Source organism: Thalassophryne amazonica, chromosome 17, assembly GCF_902500255.1.
Source record: "Thalassophryne amazonica chromosome 17, fThaAma1.1, whole genome shotgun sequence".
In the NCBI taxonomy this organism is placed as follows: domain Eukaryota; kingdom Metazoa; phylum Chordata; class Actinopteri; order Batrachoidiformes; family Batrachoididae; genus Thalassophryne; species Thalassophryne amazonica.
This window is the reverse complement of record NC_047119.1, coordinates 63797422-63815516: the sequence shown is the minus strand read 5'-3', so window position 1 is coordinate 63815516 and position 18095 is coordinate 63797422. Positions and strand designations below refer to the sequence as shown.

The 18095-nt window shown below is 42.1% G+C and overlaps 1 protein-coding gene across 1 annotated transcript in view; it reads right to left on the bottom strand.

Moving 5' to 3' along the window:
- Nucleotides 1-17862, bottom strand: part of megf10 (multiple EGF-like-domains 10) — a 220585-nt gene extending 202723 nt beyond the window's left edge. Inside the window, 1 exon segment of the mRNA XM_034191821.1 lies at nt 17796-17862. The gene's annotated coding sequence lies outside the window, so the exon portion shown is untranslated.
- Nucleotides 17863-18095: the final 233 nt, after the last annotated feature.

Genomic DNA, 18095 nt, shown 5'->3' with positions numbered 1-18095 from the left:
CTGATAAGGGTATCGATGCTGATAATAGTACCGATAATGGTATCGATGATATCGATAAAATCTTATACCCATCCCTACAAATAAATGAGCTAAATGAGCTAAATGGCAGATTGCAGCAGTGTTTCTTTAATGTAATATTAGATCTGTGTCTGTGTGTTGGGTGGGGGGGGCGGGGGGGTGTAGATTACCATGAATAAATGGACTATAACCGAAGCAGCAGATTAAAGGACACAAACTAAAACATTACATTAGGAAAGTGATCCAGTCTGCACCACACATAAAGGAGCTGCAGTAAAGCTCTGAGGGAATTTGGGGATTTTTCAGCATGTCCACAAGCTCGTCTTCAACACTGGACAGAAACAGGTGCTCACGATACGGCCGTGTAATGCCTCCAGCTGTTTGATGCATCTCTCACTTGTACTGAGGGAGCTGAACGTGTTTTAGCACTTAGACTCCTACTTTCTGAGCTTCAGCTGAAGGTAGGAGACACGTCTTCAGTGTCTGTGGGCGGTTTATGGGTCCACCAGGGCGAGGACGCTCTGGTTTCACCAAGTTAAGAGGAGGCACAGCTGCAGCCAAGAACACCAAAAACCTGCCCCCCCAACATCCCCACCTCCAGACAACTGCACTGCTGCACAAACAAGGGCCGTCCTGTGTGTGTGCACAAAAAAAAAAAAAAAAATCTTCAGACACACCAGCTCCAACGGGGCAGATTAGACACTATGGCACAACTTTGATACCCTGCTCCAGGCAGCACCGGATCAACATCTCGCTGTCCGCTCACAAAGGACTGCCAGGAACCAGGAATCCCCCCAGAAACAGACAAAGCCTGAACTGAGACCCTGTCAGAGTATTCATGGAAGAATTCATGCAGGTTTTCTTTGATAAACACTTCAAATTAGACGCACTAAAGTTATTTTGGACGCAGTCAACTGAACATATCTGTGCTTTCACCCAAATCATTTGGTCACACTGAAATTAATCCTGCACCGCTGACTGCATTCTGTCCCATCAGAGGTCAATGAGGACAATCAAACAACAACAACTCCAGTGGACATGTCCTGAACCAATCCAAAGGAACAGTATTTGGACCGATCAGATCATATCAGATTAATTTAATCCGAGTTCACACACACAAGTCGTTCTGCGATGTAGAAACTGGTCTACCAAGGTGTAGACGGAGGTTCAATTCCAGCTGTTCTACCTTCAATACCTGTCTGTGCTGAACAAGATACAACCTCAATTCCAATGAAGTTGGGACGTTGTGTAAAATGTAAATAAAAACAGAATACAATGATTTGCAAATCCTCTTCAACCTATATTCAACTGAATACACCACAAAGACAAGATATTACACTCAACAAAAATATAAACACAACACTTTTGGTTTTGCTCCCATTTTGTATGAGATGAACTCAAAGACCTAAAACTTTTTCCACATACACAATATCACCATTTCCCTCAAATATTGTTCACAAACCAGTCTAAATCTGTGATAGTGAGCACTTCTCCTTTGCTGAGATAATCCATCCCACCTCACAGGTGTGCCATACCAAGATGCTGATTAGACACAATGATTAGTGCACAGGTGTGCCTTAGACTGCCCACAATAAAAGGCCACTCTGAAAGGTGCAGTTTTGTTTTATTGGGGGGGATACCAGTCAGTATCTGGTGTGACCACCATTTGCCTCATGCAGTGCAACACATCTCCTTCGCATAGAGTTGATCAGGTTGTCAATTGTGGCCTGTGGAATGTTGGTCCACTCCTCTTCAATGGCTGTGCGAAGTTGCTGGATGTTGACAGGAACTGGTACACGCTGTCATATACGCTGGTCCAGAGCATCCCAAACATGCTCAATGGGTGACATGTCCGGTGAGTATGCCGGCCATGCAAGAACTGGGACATTTTCAGCTTCCAAGAATTGTGTACAGATCCTTGCAACATGGGGCCGTGCATTATCCTGCTGCAACATGAGGTGATGTTCTTGGATGTATGGCACAACAATGGGCCTCAGGATCTTGTCACGGTATCTCTGTGCATTCAAAATGCCATCAATAAAATGCACCTGTGTTCTTCATCCATAACAGACGCCTGCCCATACCATAACCCCACCGCCACCATGGGCCACTCGATCCACAACACTGACATCAGAAAACCGCTCACCCACACGACACCACACACGCTGTCTGCCATCTGCCCTGAACAGTGTGAACCGGGATTCATCCGTGAAGAGAACACCTCTCCAACGTGCCAAACGCCAGCGAATGTGAGCATTTGCCCACTCAAGTCGGTTACGACGACGAACTGGACTCAGGTCGAGAACCCGATGAGGATGATGAGCATGCAGATGAGCTTCCCTGAGACGGTTTCTGACAGTTTGTGCAGAAATTCTTTGGTTATGCAAACCGATTGTTTCAGCAGCTGTCCGACTGGCTGGTCTCAGACGATCTTGGAGGTGAACATGCTGGATGTGGAGGTCCTGGGCTGGTGTGGTTACACGTGGTCTGCGGTTGTGAGGCTGGTTGGATGTACTGCCAAATTCTCTGAAACGCCTTTGGAGACGGTTTATGGTAGGGAAATGAACATTCAATACACGAGCAACAGCTCTGGTTGACATTCCTGCTGTCAGCATGCCAATTGCATGCTCCCTCAAATCTTGCGACATCTGTGGCATTGTGCTGTGTGATAAAACTGCACCTTTCAGAGTGGCCTTTTATTGTGGGCAGTCTAAGGCACACCTGTGCACTAATCATGGTGTCTAATCAGCATCTTGGTATGGCACACCTGTGAGGTGGGATGGATTATCTCAGCAAAGGAGAAGTGCTCACTATCACAGATTTAGACTGGTTTGTGAACAATATTTGAGGGAAATGGTGATATTGTGTATGTGGAAAAAGTTTTAGATCTTTGAGTTCATCTCATACAAAATGGGAGCAAAACCAAAAGTGTTGCGTTTATATTTTTGTTGAGTGCAATAAAAGAGAAAACAAAATTATACAGAGGGACTAACGTTTCGACGTGAGGATCACATCTTCCTCAGAGTCCTCACTCTGAGGAAGATGTGCTCTGAGGAACACACCCCATACCATCAAAGATCCTGGGTTTTGAACTTTGTGCTGGTAACAATCTGGATGGTCTTTTTCCTCTTTTGTCCAGAGGACACGACGTCCATGATGTCAAAAAACAATCTGAAATGTGGACTCATCAGACCACAGCACACTTTTCCACTTTGCGTTTTCCATTTCAAATGAGCTCGGGCCCAGAGAAGGCAGCTGCATTTTTGGATGTTGATGTTTGGCTTCCGCTTTGCATGGTAAAGTTTTAACTTGCACTTGTAGATGTAGCGACAAACTGTGTTAACTGATAATGGTTTTTGAAGCCCACACGGTAAGATCCTTTACACGATGTCTGTTTTTAATGCAGTGCCGCCTGAGGGATCGAAGGTCACGGGCATTCATTGTTGGTTTTCGGCCTTGCTGCTTAAGTGTAGAAAGTTCTCCAGATTCTCTGAATTTTCTGTTTATATTATGGACTGTAGATGACAGAATCCCTAAATTATGTGCAATTGTCCATTGAGAAACATTGTTCTTAAACTGTTGGACTATTTTTTCATGCAGTTGTTCACAAAGTGGTGATCCTTGCCCCATCTTTGCTAGTGAATGGCTGAGATTTTTGGGGATGCTCCTTTTATACCCAATCAAGAGTGTCCTCAGTTCCCAAACGCTTATTGAGTGTTGTTAGAAGGAAAGGTGATGTAACACAGTGGTAAACATACCACTGTGCCAGCTTTTTTGAAACATGTTGCAGGCATCCATTTCAAAATGAGCAAATATTTGCACAAAAACAATAAAGTTTATCAGTTTGAACATTACATATCTTGTCTTTGTGGTGTATTCAATTGAATATAGGTTGAAGAGGATTTGCAAATCATTGTATTCTGTTTTTATTTGCATTTTACACAACGTCCCAACTTCATTGGAATTGGGGTTGTATCTTGTCCAACACAGACAGGTATTGAAGGTAGAAGGTAGGTAGAAGGTAGTTCACTTGAATTGTCCCAGTCCAGCTGGGTGCCGGCCTGAGCTGGGGATATAACCTGTGATGGACTGATGTCATGGACTCTCATCCGATTGATGCTATGATCTCTGGAATAGACATGGACCCGATAAACCTCGGGCTCAGTGTAGGATTCACTCTTCAACACAAATAGTTGTTTGGTTTAAAGAACAAATAAAGATGCTGTTTTGTCTCCTTTCATACTTTGGGAATCTGGATGGAGGCTTACTTTGTATTTCGAGGGTCAAAAAGAAATCGGAAGGCTTTTGCATATCGAGTTTGTATCTTGTGAAACAATGTGTCTGTCGATGTTAAAATATCCACTTTTGCGGAATCTTTAAAGAACATCAAAACATACGTGTTTTCTACTGTTCATCATTTAAATTTATTTTAATTGAATTTGTTGCTTTGCATGAAGTCTTCTTGGGTCTGACAAATTACACAAGGCCCTGCCTTCACCTCCACATCATCACATCACAGAAGACAAAGCAGAACTGTATTTCATAAAAAGAGTTCACAAAAAGTAGAACAAAAATGAAGTGCAGGAACAATATCTCCATTCACATTTGGGAGAAAGCACTGGTACTGCACTTTGTCACAACCTTGACACCAAAGAATCGCCTTGGATCCTCGATGGCAACCACACAAGTCCAGCCCTACATCTCTAAAACAAAGTCTATCTGCCACAGTCGGGTGAATGTGGATGTGTTCTTGTCCTTCTCCAGCTGGATCCTCAACACTGAGGGATCTGCGTGCTGGATCATGCACAGAGAAATGCGCCCACATGGACAAAGTGTCAAAGCTAATGCTCCCTCACAATGCAAGTGATACTCCTCATTGTTGTCTCCCTAAGTAGCTGCTCATTTTACACAAAGTCATTCCAGCGGTACCCAAGGATCCTCCAAAGAGACCTAGTACTCAAGACATCCATTGGTTGCCTTTGTGTCAAAGTCTCACAACCAAACAGTAAGACAGGATGTATCAGGACCCTGAAGACTTAAACTTTCATTCTCCTGGTTGGACATCGGTATCACCAGACACCTCTGTTCAGCAAACTCAAGACTCCATAAGCTCTTCACATGAACGTCACTGCCAAGAGGAAGAGGAGCGAATGTCTGTACATGTTCAACACTTTGGTAACACACAGATACACTTCTGATGGCTGAGTCCACAAAGTCATTGGAAGCTTGGATCTTGGTGTTGATCCAGGACAACTGCAGACACTGACACTCTGATTCATTGCTCACCTTTTCAAGTGTTGTAATCAGTGTATCCATGGACTCTGCAAAGTCAAGCTCAGTGCACCTTTTCTCACCAACAAAAGTACCCATGTCGCTGGTTTTCACAATCCTGCCCAACACTCAGTCCATGCAAACAGTGAACAGTATAAGACCCAGAACATATTCCTAATGAACACCAGTTTTCACTGGGAAAAACTCAGAGCAGATGCCTGTACTCCACACATGAGAATGTAGGAAAGCCGCTCAAGAACCGGCTGCCAGTGACTCAGAACTCCCAGACAGTTAGAAGAACTAAAGAATCCTTTTGCAAGAGAAACGTTGTAGATGTCTGAGACTAACAGTTTTCAAAGTTGTAGATCCGAAAGCATCTTCAATCACTGATGCCTTTTACAGAGCTCATGCATTTATTATGCCCCTGGTATCAAATACAGAGGGACATAGAGACAAGCATGTCCATCCGTCCATCTGTCCGCCTGTCTATCCATGTTTTCAGTTGTTAGCACGATAACTCAAGAACCAGTTGACCAATTTCACTCATATTTAGCACAAGCGTGTACTTGGGTAAACCCCCAACACCAGTCAATTATGGAGACCTTGGGAGTCGATTTGTAGGTCACAGTGACATATTGAAGATATCGTCATTGCCACCTTTGTTAGGGTGATATCTCAACAACCAGCTGACCAATTTCACTCAAAGTTAGCATAAGCGTGTACTTGGGTGAACCATCGACACTTTGTATTTCTGATTTGTGGGGACTAGAGAGCTATGTCATCTCCTGATGACTCTTGTTATATCCAGCTATCAGCGGGCGGGTTGAGTGTTTAGGGTTAGTTAAGGGCACCTGGACATGCCATCATTCTAACACAAGACTACGGCATAGAACATTCATACAAAGTGCACACAACCTCCTGCTGCAGGATCTAAAGCAGTACTAGCCGCTTCTCCACCCCGTCTCAAAACCCCACCACAAGCAGTTCTTCCCTGGTTTCTGTATTCGCCAACACCGCGTGGAACGTTGTACAGTCTGAAGTGGAACGAAAACGTTTCACAGCCTTTCTCCTGTTTGTCAGTCTGAAATGTCGAGTGAAAGGAAAGGCTGCTGAGGAAACACTTCACGTCCTCGTGTTACCATGGACACCAATTACATCACATGAAGAGGACTGATCCAAAACCCAACATGGACTCCGCTGTTCATCGCTCCCACAGCAGCTCAAATGTTAAACAGCATCACAACCTCATTACGCACAAATACGTCAAATTTTAGAAGAAGCTGTTATAAGGCCCATGAACAGAAATGTACAGTTTGGAAACTGGAGGTCACAGATTGAGAGCACACTGAAGTGTTTCTGGGACCATCATGTACATAACATGGAGCTCAAGAGGAGACCACAGATAAGTACCACAGTGTATCTGGAGGGGGCTTAAGTAGTTGCAACCCCCCTCCCCTCAAGCCACTGACTAAAAGTGTGATCAAACATGGGAAAAGTAAAGTATTTTGCATAAATAAACGCTGATGGATGGACACTACTGCAATGCACAATTAGAAGATTTCCAGTGTTTAAAATAAAACTTGTGCATTAAAATGATTATTAGAGAGCTGGATTTTAGCTTCCCAGACTTCCCTAGAATGCAGAAAAAATGGCTTAAAATTTTTAAATATTTACAAGGGGGTATGTCTCTAGAACTCCCTAGTAGGGGTGTGCTTTCAGCACACCAAACTAAGTCACAACTCCTCCCCCCCACCCCAAATCTCCACCCCTGAAATATCCCCGTCAATCAATACATCAATAAATTAAAATATAACGCAATGTTAAAATACCCTCGGCCGTATGAGCATTGTGTCTTTTATAATTTCTAGTTATTTAGTTAATTATTAAGATCCTATTGTCTTACGGACAATAATAATCAATAAAACCTCCTCAATCAATCAATAAATCAAAACAATATTTATGTTTTAAGAGCAGAAATTGTGCAAATCAAGGAATATTAATGAGACAAATGTAACTCCATAGGAAGTTATCATGGACACTAACATCTGCAAAATGTCTTGTAAATGATTCCAGAGGTGTTATCAGGTTACACAAACAATGTTTTCAGTTTTAGAAGTCTTTATTTCTTGCTAACATTTACATAATATATGACAAAGAGGATATATTTACACAAAACTGTAAGAGTGTTCCATGATGCATAAAACAAAATGGCTGACACACATCCAAAATGTCATTGAAACTATCTGATCTCTACCTAACTGCTTTTCAAAATGGCTGACGTACAAAATGTCCTTGTATTTGGTATCTGATCTTTTTATAACTGTCTAATTGATAAAAACAAAGTATTTGCATCTATTTGGACAGCATGATGTAACACTGACTTATTGTGTGACATTACATTATATTGCAGACATACACAAATACTAAGATTTTTACATACCGGCCTTGAACGCAACGTGAGCAGACACCCGCTAATACCCGCCTACTTCACCTCACTTTGCAGCCAATCACATGGACACTGATTCACCACAGGCTAAGGACCACCCACATGGGGCCGGCTTAGGCACAGAAATAAAAGTTGGCATAGAAAGGAAATCTGGGCTCTTTGTCCCAGATGTTTGCGTGTGATCTGGTTCAAGACCCCAGTGCTGCAGATGACGCTCTGTAGCAGTGTTTGAACTTTTCAATACAAGCTCTAAACTTTGAAGTCTGTTTCCTGTCCAGTTCTTTTTGAGATCACTCACCACATAAAAGAACCTAACAGAAATGGTGCTGTGCCCAGGATGTGCATCAGCCATTTTGTGTTATGCATCATGTGACACTCTTACAAAACAAAACGGAGTTTTGCAGCCAGCTACCAGCCTGTGATGTCACCATGCTAACCTCCGCGAAATGGCTTGTAAATAAGTTCAGAGGGGTTCCAAAAACAGCATTTTCAGTTTTAGAAGTGTTTATTTCTCACTAGCTTTTACATAATATATGACAGAGGACACATTTACACACAAACAAAACAGAGTTTTGCAGGCAGCTACCAGCCTATGACATCACCATGCTAACATCCGCAAAATGGCTTGTAAATAATTTCAGAGATGTTATTAAGTTACCAAAACAGGATTTTCAGTTTTAGAAGTGTTCTTCTTGCTAGCTTGTGCATAATATATAAGAAACATGTATATAAACACACAAAACAAAGCGATTTTGGAGAGACCAGCTACTGACGTCACAGTGCAGTTCTACTCTGATTGACTGTCATGACCGCTACTCCAAAACAAAACTGAACAGACTGAAATAGAATGTGACTTTTTAACCTCTTAAAATAGGTCAAAGTTAGCCATCTTTGAATTTGCCCAAGGTCTTCGCAATACCCGATGACCATATTTGATGGCCTCAGGTAAAAATAAAAATCCTGGAGCTGCACCCACATCAAAGTTAAACAAATTCCTTTGTGTCCAAAATTCTACATACCCTCAAAATTTCAATGAAATCTCTTTACATGTTTTTTCACATTCCATGCTGACACAGAAACACACAGCTGAAAACTTCACCTCCTCGTCACAAGTAAAACAATCAGTTATGTTGAACCAGACTGTTGTTGCATCTCGATTTACATTTTGAGATAAAGACGTTTCATAGTTGACCATTAGACATTATCTGACAGGTCTTGTGTTGGGACCAGAAGTGTCAGACCATGTTCTGGTGCCACATTCACCACACTACAGAACTGCCCTAGCTCCTGGAGGCAACCACAGAGGTAGACAGCTGGTTTTTCCTCACATCTCAAAGGTAAGTGACCATGAATCTGTCACCGCTAGGTGAAATGTGGGCGTCTCCTTCGTCTTCTCCAGCCACTGGGGTCCTGGTGACCTGCATGCTGGATCATGCACAGAGGAACATGCCACATAGTCTTTGTGTCCCTGAGTAACTGCTTATTTGATACAAAGTAATTCCAGCGGTACCCAAGGATCCTCTGAAGAGACCAGGGGCCTCATGTGCAAAGCGTGCGTATGCACAATAACGTGGCGCACATCCGTCTCCACACCAACATTCAGCTGTATTAAAAGTGAAATGACCATGGAAATGTGTGGTGTGTCACGCAAAAATCCTGGCTGGCGTACACACGTTTCTACAGCTACTGGTCCACTACGGACACATGAAGCTGATACTGGGAACCGTTAATAGTGTGAAAACATGAAGTCATCAGAATGATGTTCGCATCAGAGACACGGTGATGAGGAATTAACACACCCACGTGTTTGCAGTTACATTGGGGTAAAAAAAGTATTTAGTCAGCTCTTGATTGTGCAAGTTCTCCTACTTAGAAAAATGAGAGAGGTCTGTAATTTTCATCATAGGTATACTTCAACTGTGAGAGACAAAATGAGGAAAAAAATCCAGGAAATCACATTGTAGGATTTTTAAAGAATTTATTTCTAAATTGTGGTGAAAAATAAGTATTTGGTCACCCACAAACAAGCAAGATTTCTGGCTCTCACAGACCTGTAACTTCTTCTTTAAGAAGCTCTTCTCTCCTACACCTGTTATCTGTATTAATGGCACCTGTAGGAACTCGTTACCTGTATAAAAGACACCTGTCCACAGCCTCAAACAGTCAGACTCCAAACTCAACTATGGCCAAGACCAAAGAGCTGTCGAAGGACACCAGGAAGAAAATTGTAGATGTGCACCAGGCTGGGAAGAGTGAATCTACAATAGCCAAGCAGGTTGGTGTGAATAAATCAACTGTGGGAGCAATTGTAAGAAAATGGAAGACATACAAGACCATTGATAATCTCCCTCAATCTGGGGTTCTGCGCAAGATGTCATCCCGTGGGGTCAAAATGATTATGAGAATGGTGAACAGAAATCCCAGAACTACACGGAGGGACCTGATGAAGGACCTGCAGAGAGCTGGGACCAAAGTAACAAAGGCTACACACTATGCAGAGAGGGACTCAAATCCTGCAGTGCCAGGTGTGTCCCCTTGCTTAAGCCAGTACGTGTCCAGGCCCATATGAAGTTTGCCAGAGAGCATATGGATGATCCAGAAGAGGACTAGGAGAAAATCATATGGTCAGATGAAACCAAAATAGAACATTTTGGTAAAAACTCAACTCGTCGTGTTTGGAGGAAGAAGAATGCTGAGTTGCATTCCAAGATTATCATATCAACTGTGAAGCATGGGGGTGGAAACATCATGCTTTGGGGCTGTTTTTCTGCAAAGGGGACAGGACTGTTGTGAAAGTGTAGTGACATGGACCCACAACAGGGGGCGCAAATGAATGGTCAATAGATGAGCCAAAAAAGTAACAATTTAATGTTGTGAAGGTGCACAACGAATATACAGACAATCTCAGAATCTGATAACAGTCAATCCACAAAGGTGACGTGTGGGCAGGCTCGAGGATAGAAGACGTCCGTCACGATTTCCGCCGCCACCGAACCTGGTGAATACTGGAGCCGCCAAGTCCCGAATTCCCAGGTGATCACCGTCCCCGACTGTCGGATCTGGTACTGCTGGCGAAGAGCAAAGACAGTCAAGTGTGGGTGTGTGTACACCCCGTAACAACAACGGTGGGAATGCCACCTCCACCTCTAATACACACTCGTGCAGCGTCTGTGTAACCACTTATCTGGTCAGGTCCCATCTTATCTTAGGGACCTCGTAGTACCATATTACCCCAATAGAGCGCTTCGCTCTCAGACTGCAGGCTTACTTGTAGTTCCTAGGGTTTGTAAGAGTAGAATGGGAGGCAGAGCCTTCAGCTTTCAGGCTCCTCTCCTGTGGAACCAGCTCCCAATTCAGATCAGGGAGACAGACACCCTCTCTACTTTTAAGATTAGGCTTAAAACTTTCCTTTTTGCTAAAGCTTATAGTTAGGGCTGGATCAGGTGACCCTGAACCATCCCTTAGTTATGCTGCTATAGACGTAGACTGCTGGGGGGTTCCCATGATGCACTGTTTCTTTTTCTTTTTGCTCTGTATGCACCACTCTGCATTTAATCATTAGTGATCGATCTCTGCTCCCCTCCACAGCATGTCTTTTTCCTGGTTCTCTCCCTCAGCCCCAACCAGTCCCAGCAGAAGACTGCCCCTCCCTGAGCCTGGTTCTGCTGGAGGTTTCTTCCTGTTAAAAGGGAGTTTTTCCTTCCCACTGTAGCCAAGTGCTTGCTCACAGGGGGTCGTTTTGACCGTTGGGGTTTTACATAATTATTGTATGGCCTTGCCTTGCAATATGGAGCGCCTTGGGGCAACTGTTTGTTGTGATTTGGCGCTATATAAAAAAAATTGATTGATTGATTGATTATCTGACGGGAAGTAGGACGAAACAGTCGCGACCCACGCCGGTCCTCTGGTTAGACAGCTGCAACACAATAGCTCTTGGAATCAATCAATACAGGCAGAGAAAGTTACCTCCATAGAAGTACGATATCTCGGCGATGAGGTGGAGATGACGTCTGGGTTTTATGGAGTGAGATGATGAAGAATGAGTGACAGCTGTCAGGAAATAATGAGTGACAGCTGTCACTCCCGGCTGTGTCCGTGGCGGTAGCGCCCTCTCGTGCCTGAAGCCCGCACTTCAGGCAGGGCGCCCTCTGGTGGTGGGCCAGCAGTACCTCCTCTTCTGGTGGCCCACACAACAAGGACGACTGATCTGTGTTAAGGGAAGAATGAACGGGGCCATGTATCATGAGATTTTAAGCCAAAACCTCCTTCCATCAGTGACAGCATTGAAGATGCAACATGGCTGGGTCTTCCAGCATGACAATGATCCCAAACACACTGCTCGGGCAATGAAGGAGTGACTCCTTCTTTGTGGACTTATCTCTGTGCTTGTTCTGTTGGACCTCAGTGCTGCTTTTGATACTGTTGACCATAAAATTTTATTACAGAGATTAGAGCATGTCATAGGTATTAAAGGCATTGCGCTGCGGTGGTTTGAATCATATTTGTCTAATAGATTACAGTTTGTTCATGTAAATGGGGAATCTTCTTCACAGACTAAAGTTAATTATGGAGTTCCACAAGGTTCTGTGCTAGGACCAATTTTATTCACTTTATACATGCTTCCCTTGGGCAGTATTATTAGACGGTATTGCTTAAATTTTCATTGTTACGCAGATGATACCCAGCTTTATCTATCCATGAAGCCAGAGGATACGCACCAATTAGCTAAACTGCAGGATTGTCTTACAGACATAAAGACATGGATGACCTCTAATTTCCTGCTTTTAAACTCAGATAAAACTGAAGTTATTGTACTTGGCCCCACAAATCTTAGAAGCATGGTGTCTAACCAGATCGTTACTCTGGATGGCATTTCCCTGATCTCTAGTAATACTGTGAGAAATCTTGGAGTTATTTTTGATCAGGATATGTCATTCAAAGCGCATATTAAACAAATATGTAGGACTGCCTTTTTGCATTTACGCAATATCTCTAAAATCAGAAAGGTCTTGTCTCAGAGTGATGCTGAAAAACTAATTCATGCATTTGTTTCCTCTAGGCTGGACTATTGTAATTCATTATTATCAGGTTGTCCTAAAAGTTCCCTAAAAAGCCTTCAGTTGGTTCAGAATGCTGCAGCTAGAGTACTGACGGGGACTAGCAGGAGAGAGCATATCTCACCCGTGTTGGCCTCCCTTCATTGGCTTCCTGTTAATGCTAGAATAGAATTTAAAATTCTTCTTCTTACTTATAAGGTTTTGAATAATCAGGTCCCATCTTATCTTAGGGACCTCATAGTACCATATTACCCCATTAGAGCGCTTCGCTCTCAGACTGCGGGCTTACTTGTAGTTCCTAGGGTTTGTAAGAGTAGAATGGGAGGCAGAGCCTTCAGCTTTCAGGCTCCTCTCCTGTGGAACCAGCTCCCAATTCAGATCAGGGAGACAGATACCCTCTCTACTTTTAAGATTAGGCTTAAAACTTTCCTTTTCGCTAAGGCTTATAGTTAGGGCTGGATCGGGTGACCCTGGACCATCCCTTGGTTATGTTGCTTTAGACGTAGACTGTGTTTCATAATTATTGTATGGCCTTGCCTTGCAATGTGGAGCGCCTTGGGGCAACTGTTTGTTGTGATTTGGCGCTATACAAGAAAAAAGTTGATTGATTGATTGACTCCGTAAAAAGCATGTCAAGGTCCTGGAGTGGCCTAGCCAGTCTCCAGACCTCAACCCCATAGAAAATTTGTTTAGGGAGTTGAATGTCCATGTTGCCCAGCGACAGCCACAAAACATCACTGCTCTAGAGGAGATCTGCATGGAGGAATGGGCCAAAATACCAGCTACAGTGTGGGAAAACCTGGTGAAGACTCAGGAAACGTTTGACCTCTGTCAATGCCAACAAAGATTATGTTACAAAGTACTGAGTTGAACTTTTGTTATTGACCAAATACTTATTTTCCACCATAATTTACAAATAAATTCTTTAAAAAATCCTACAATGTGATTTCCTGGATTTTTTTTTCTCATTTTGTCTCTCACGGTTGAAGTGTACCTATGTTGACAATTACAGACCTCTCTCATCTTTCTAAGTAGGAGAACTTGCACAATCAGGGACTGACTAAATACTTTTTGGCCCGACTGTATATGAGTGGACATTAAAGCAGGTGTAAAGTGGTGCATAAAATGGCACTAACAATGGCTGTGTTAGCATTGTAAGAGGACCTTGCAAATGGCGCAATCCGACGTGAGCATGTATTCGGGTGGTGCACACAATGTGCACCACCCGTGGTGTAAATAGCCAGTCTGCCAGAACATGGCATGATGGCTGCGTGGGTAAATAGTTTATTCATGTAATGGTTCTGAATGAAACATTTGGGCATGTGCGCATTCAAATATATTATACAAATAATGAATGTTTATGAGTTCAATGGTATGAATATTTCAAGAGGTGAAAGATGGAATGTTCCATTCAATGAGGCGAAGCCGAATTGGATGGTACATTCCAGCTTTCACTGAATTAAATATTCATCCCATTGAAAGAATAAAAAACATTCATTATTTGTTTTATATAACAACTGAAATAGGTCCTTGTCATTTGATATTTTATTAAGTTATGCCTCACATTCATCCCGATGTCACACAGCAGCTGTTTGAACAAGATTTAGTGAATCAAATATTATTCACACACGACACTGACTTGATGTTAGAAGAAGAACAATTAGAGATTTCTGACGTCTGCCAATCTTCCATGGCCTAGTATCTATCTGTGGTGCAAATTTGGTGAGAATCTGTGAAGTAGTTTTGACATAATCCTTCAAAGCCTATATAAAGTGAAACTTTATCCAGAATCTGGATCCAGATCTGGATCACCTCCAAAGTTTAATGGATTTTTCCATTTCCTAATATGTACAGTGTGGTAAAAAAGTATTTAGTCAGTCCCTGATTGTGCAAGTTCTCCTACTTAGAAAGATGAGAGAGGTCTGTAATTTTCATCATAGGTACACTTCAACTGTGAGAGACAAAATGAGAAAAAAAAAAAAATCCAGGAAATCACATTGTAGTATTTTTAAAGAATTTATTTGTAAATTATGGTGGAAAATAAGTATTTGGTCAATAACAAAAGTTCAACTCAATACTTTGTAACATAATCTTTGTTGGCAATGATAGAGGTCAGACGTTTCCTGTAAGTCTTCACCAGGTTTGCACACACTGTAGCTGGTATTTTGGCCCATTCCTCCATGCAGATCCCCTCCAGAGCAGTGATGTTTTGTGGCTGTCGCTGGGCAACACGGACTTTCAACTCCCTCAACAAATTTTCTATGGCGTTGAGGTCTGGAGACTGGCTAGGCCACTCCAGGACCTTGAAATGTTTTTTACGGAGCCACTCCTTCGTTGCCCGAGCAGTGTGTTTGGGATCATTGTCATGCTGGAAGACCCAGCCATGTTGCATCTTCAATGCTCTCACTGAAGGAAGGAGGTTTTGGCTTAAAATCTCAAGATACATGGCCATGTTCATTCTTTCCTAAACATGGATCAGTCGTCCTGTCCCCTTTGCAGAAAAAGCATGATGTTTCCAACCCCATGCTTCACAGTAGATATGGTGGTCTTGGAATGCAACTCAGCATTCTTCTTCCTCCAAACACGAAGAGTTGAGTTTTTACCAAAATGTTCTATTTTGGTTTCATCTGACCACATGATATTCTCCCAATCCTCTTCTGGATCATCCATATGCTCTCTGGCAAACTTCAGATGGGCCTGGACACATACTGGCTTAAGCAGGGGGACACGCCTGGCACTGCAGGATTTGAGTCCCTCTCTGTGTAGTGTGTAGCCTTTGTTACTTTGGTCCCAGCTATCTCCAGGTCATTCATCAGGTCCCTCTGTGTAGTTCTGGGATTTTTGTTCACCGTTCTCATGATCATTTTGATCCCACGGGTGACATCTTGCGTGGAGCCCCAGATCGAGGGAGATTATCAATGGTCTTGTATGTCTTCCATTTTCTTACAATTGCTCCCACAGTTGATTTATTCACACCAACCTGCTTGACTATTGTAGATTCACTCTTCCCAGCCTGGTGCACATCTACAATTTTCTTCCTGGTGTCCTTTGACAGCTCTTTGGTCTTGGCCATGGCTGAGTTTGAAGTCTGACTGTTTGAGGCTGTGGACCGGTGTCTTTTATACAGATAACGAGTTCCAACAGGTGCCATTAATACAGGTAACAGGTGGAGAAGAGAAGAGCTTCTTAAAGAAGAAGTTACAGGTCTGTGAGAGCAAGAAATCTTGTTTGTTTGTGGGTGACCAAATACTTATTTTCCACCACAATTTACAAATAAATTCTTTAAAAATCCTACAATGTGATTTCCTGGATTTTTTTTTTTCCTTCTCATTTTGTCTCTCACAGTTGAAGTGTACCTATGATGAAAATTACAGACCTCTCTCATCTTTCTAAGTAGGAGAACTTGCACAATCAGGGACTGACTAAATACTTTTTGGCCCCACTTTTGGTGAAAATTTAGTCAAAATCCATGTAGCAGTTTTGACATAATCCTGCTAACACTAATCCTTCAAACCCTATATAAAGTGAAACTTGATCCAAAATCTGGATCCAGATCTGGATCACCTCCAAAATGTAATGGATTCTTCCATGGCCTAATGTGTATCTTTGGTGAAATTGTTGTCAAAATCTGTGCAGCAGTTTTGACATAATCATGCTAAAACTAATCATTCAAAGCCTATAAAAGTGAAACTTGATCCAGAATCCGGATCCAGATCTGGATCACCTCCAAAATTTAATGGATTCTTCCATAGTCTAATATCTATCAGTGGTGGAAATCTCGTCAAAATCCATGCAGTAGTTTTGATGTAATCCTGCTAACAGGCAAACAAACAGACAAATAAATAAATAAACACAGATGATTTTATTGCGTCTAAAAGAGTACTTATTAATGTTCAATACTACATTGATACTGGTGGTTGGATGGGGAACATACCAATGTTTAGAATGCGATATCCAGAGTTTAAGCCATTCTTATGGATTAGCAGTTTGCACTGTACTGTGCTGTAATTGTTTTGCCATTGTTTAATTCCTTAATGAAGACTAAGATTTCTTGTATCAAACGATCAGGCCCTATTTCATCTTGGCATGGTGGTTCTTTCAGTTTTACATCTTCCTTCTTATCTTCTCCAGCATATAGTTCCTCTGCCTTTTATTTCTTCCATTTGTTAGTATTTGACCATCTTTATTATCTTCTGTGCTCCTCTGCTTTTGAGCAATCACTTATTTCACCTTCCTCACCATTTCCTTTTATCTCCTTGCACTCTTGTTCTAACCATATTTCTTTATCTTTGTCAGTCTGTCTTCTTGATTATTCAGTTTATGGGACATTCTTTGGCCCTGCTCTGTTATTTACAGATTCCCACTTCCTTCTTTCTTCCACTGATTTGACCATCCGATGAGTAATCCACGGCTTCTGTGGTTGTTGTTTCCTAGAACCACTTTCCTCTTCAGGCACTTCGTTTTAAGATTATTCCATCTTCTTTCAACATCATCACTCAGATTAATCTCTTGTTTAGTTTCCAATATTTCATTCACTCTTTAACCAAAATCCCTCCTTCCTGTTTGCTCAAGTCCTTCCAAGTTACACTAAATCCTGATATTATTAATTATTTTTTGATCCTTTTGAGAACTTTTCTGTTGCATAAATCGAGGTCTGAGTTTACATCTGCTGCTGAGTAAGTTTGTGCATTTTTTAAGCTTACTCATTGATTGAAATTGATGACATAATTGTGAAACTGTGGTGTACACTTTCACAATTATGTCATCAATTTCATTTTCTATTTGTTGACATGCAAAATAACCAGAATAATGCGTTTTTAAAGTGTGTATTCAGAAAAAAACAGCGCTGGAAAAAAAAAAGTCGAGATTTTCAGACCACTTTTACACTTTTTGATGGTTAAAAGTCGCACAAGTGCTGTTTGAGAGTTCACTCAAAGGCATTCTCCAGTTTAACGTCATAAAGTTGTTTTTTGGAACAATATTGTAAAAGTTTAATGTTTTACCTTTTTCGTGACAGCAGGGTGACGCGCGCTCATAGATCCGTGCGTGCAGGACACAGTGTTTGTGCAGATCTGAGACCAGCGGAGGAGGACCGGACCGCTGCCGTTACGTCACAGCCCCGCCCACCAAAGATAAAAGCGTGTTCCCACAAAATCAGCAAGATAAATACACGATCTTGATCCAGCAAGATAAATAAAATATAATGTTCCCAAAAGACATGAGAATTAAAATACATTGTGTTCAAGAAATAAGAAAACAGTTTCCACTGAACAATCTTCCCAAATAGTCATTTATCTAGTATA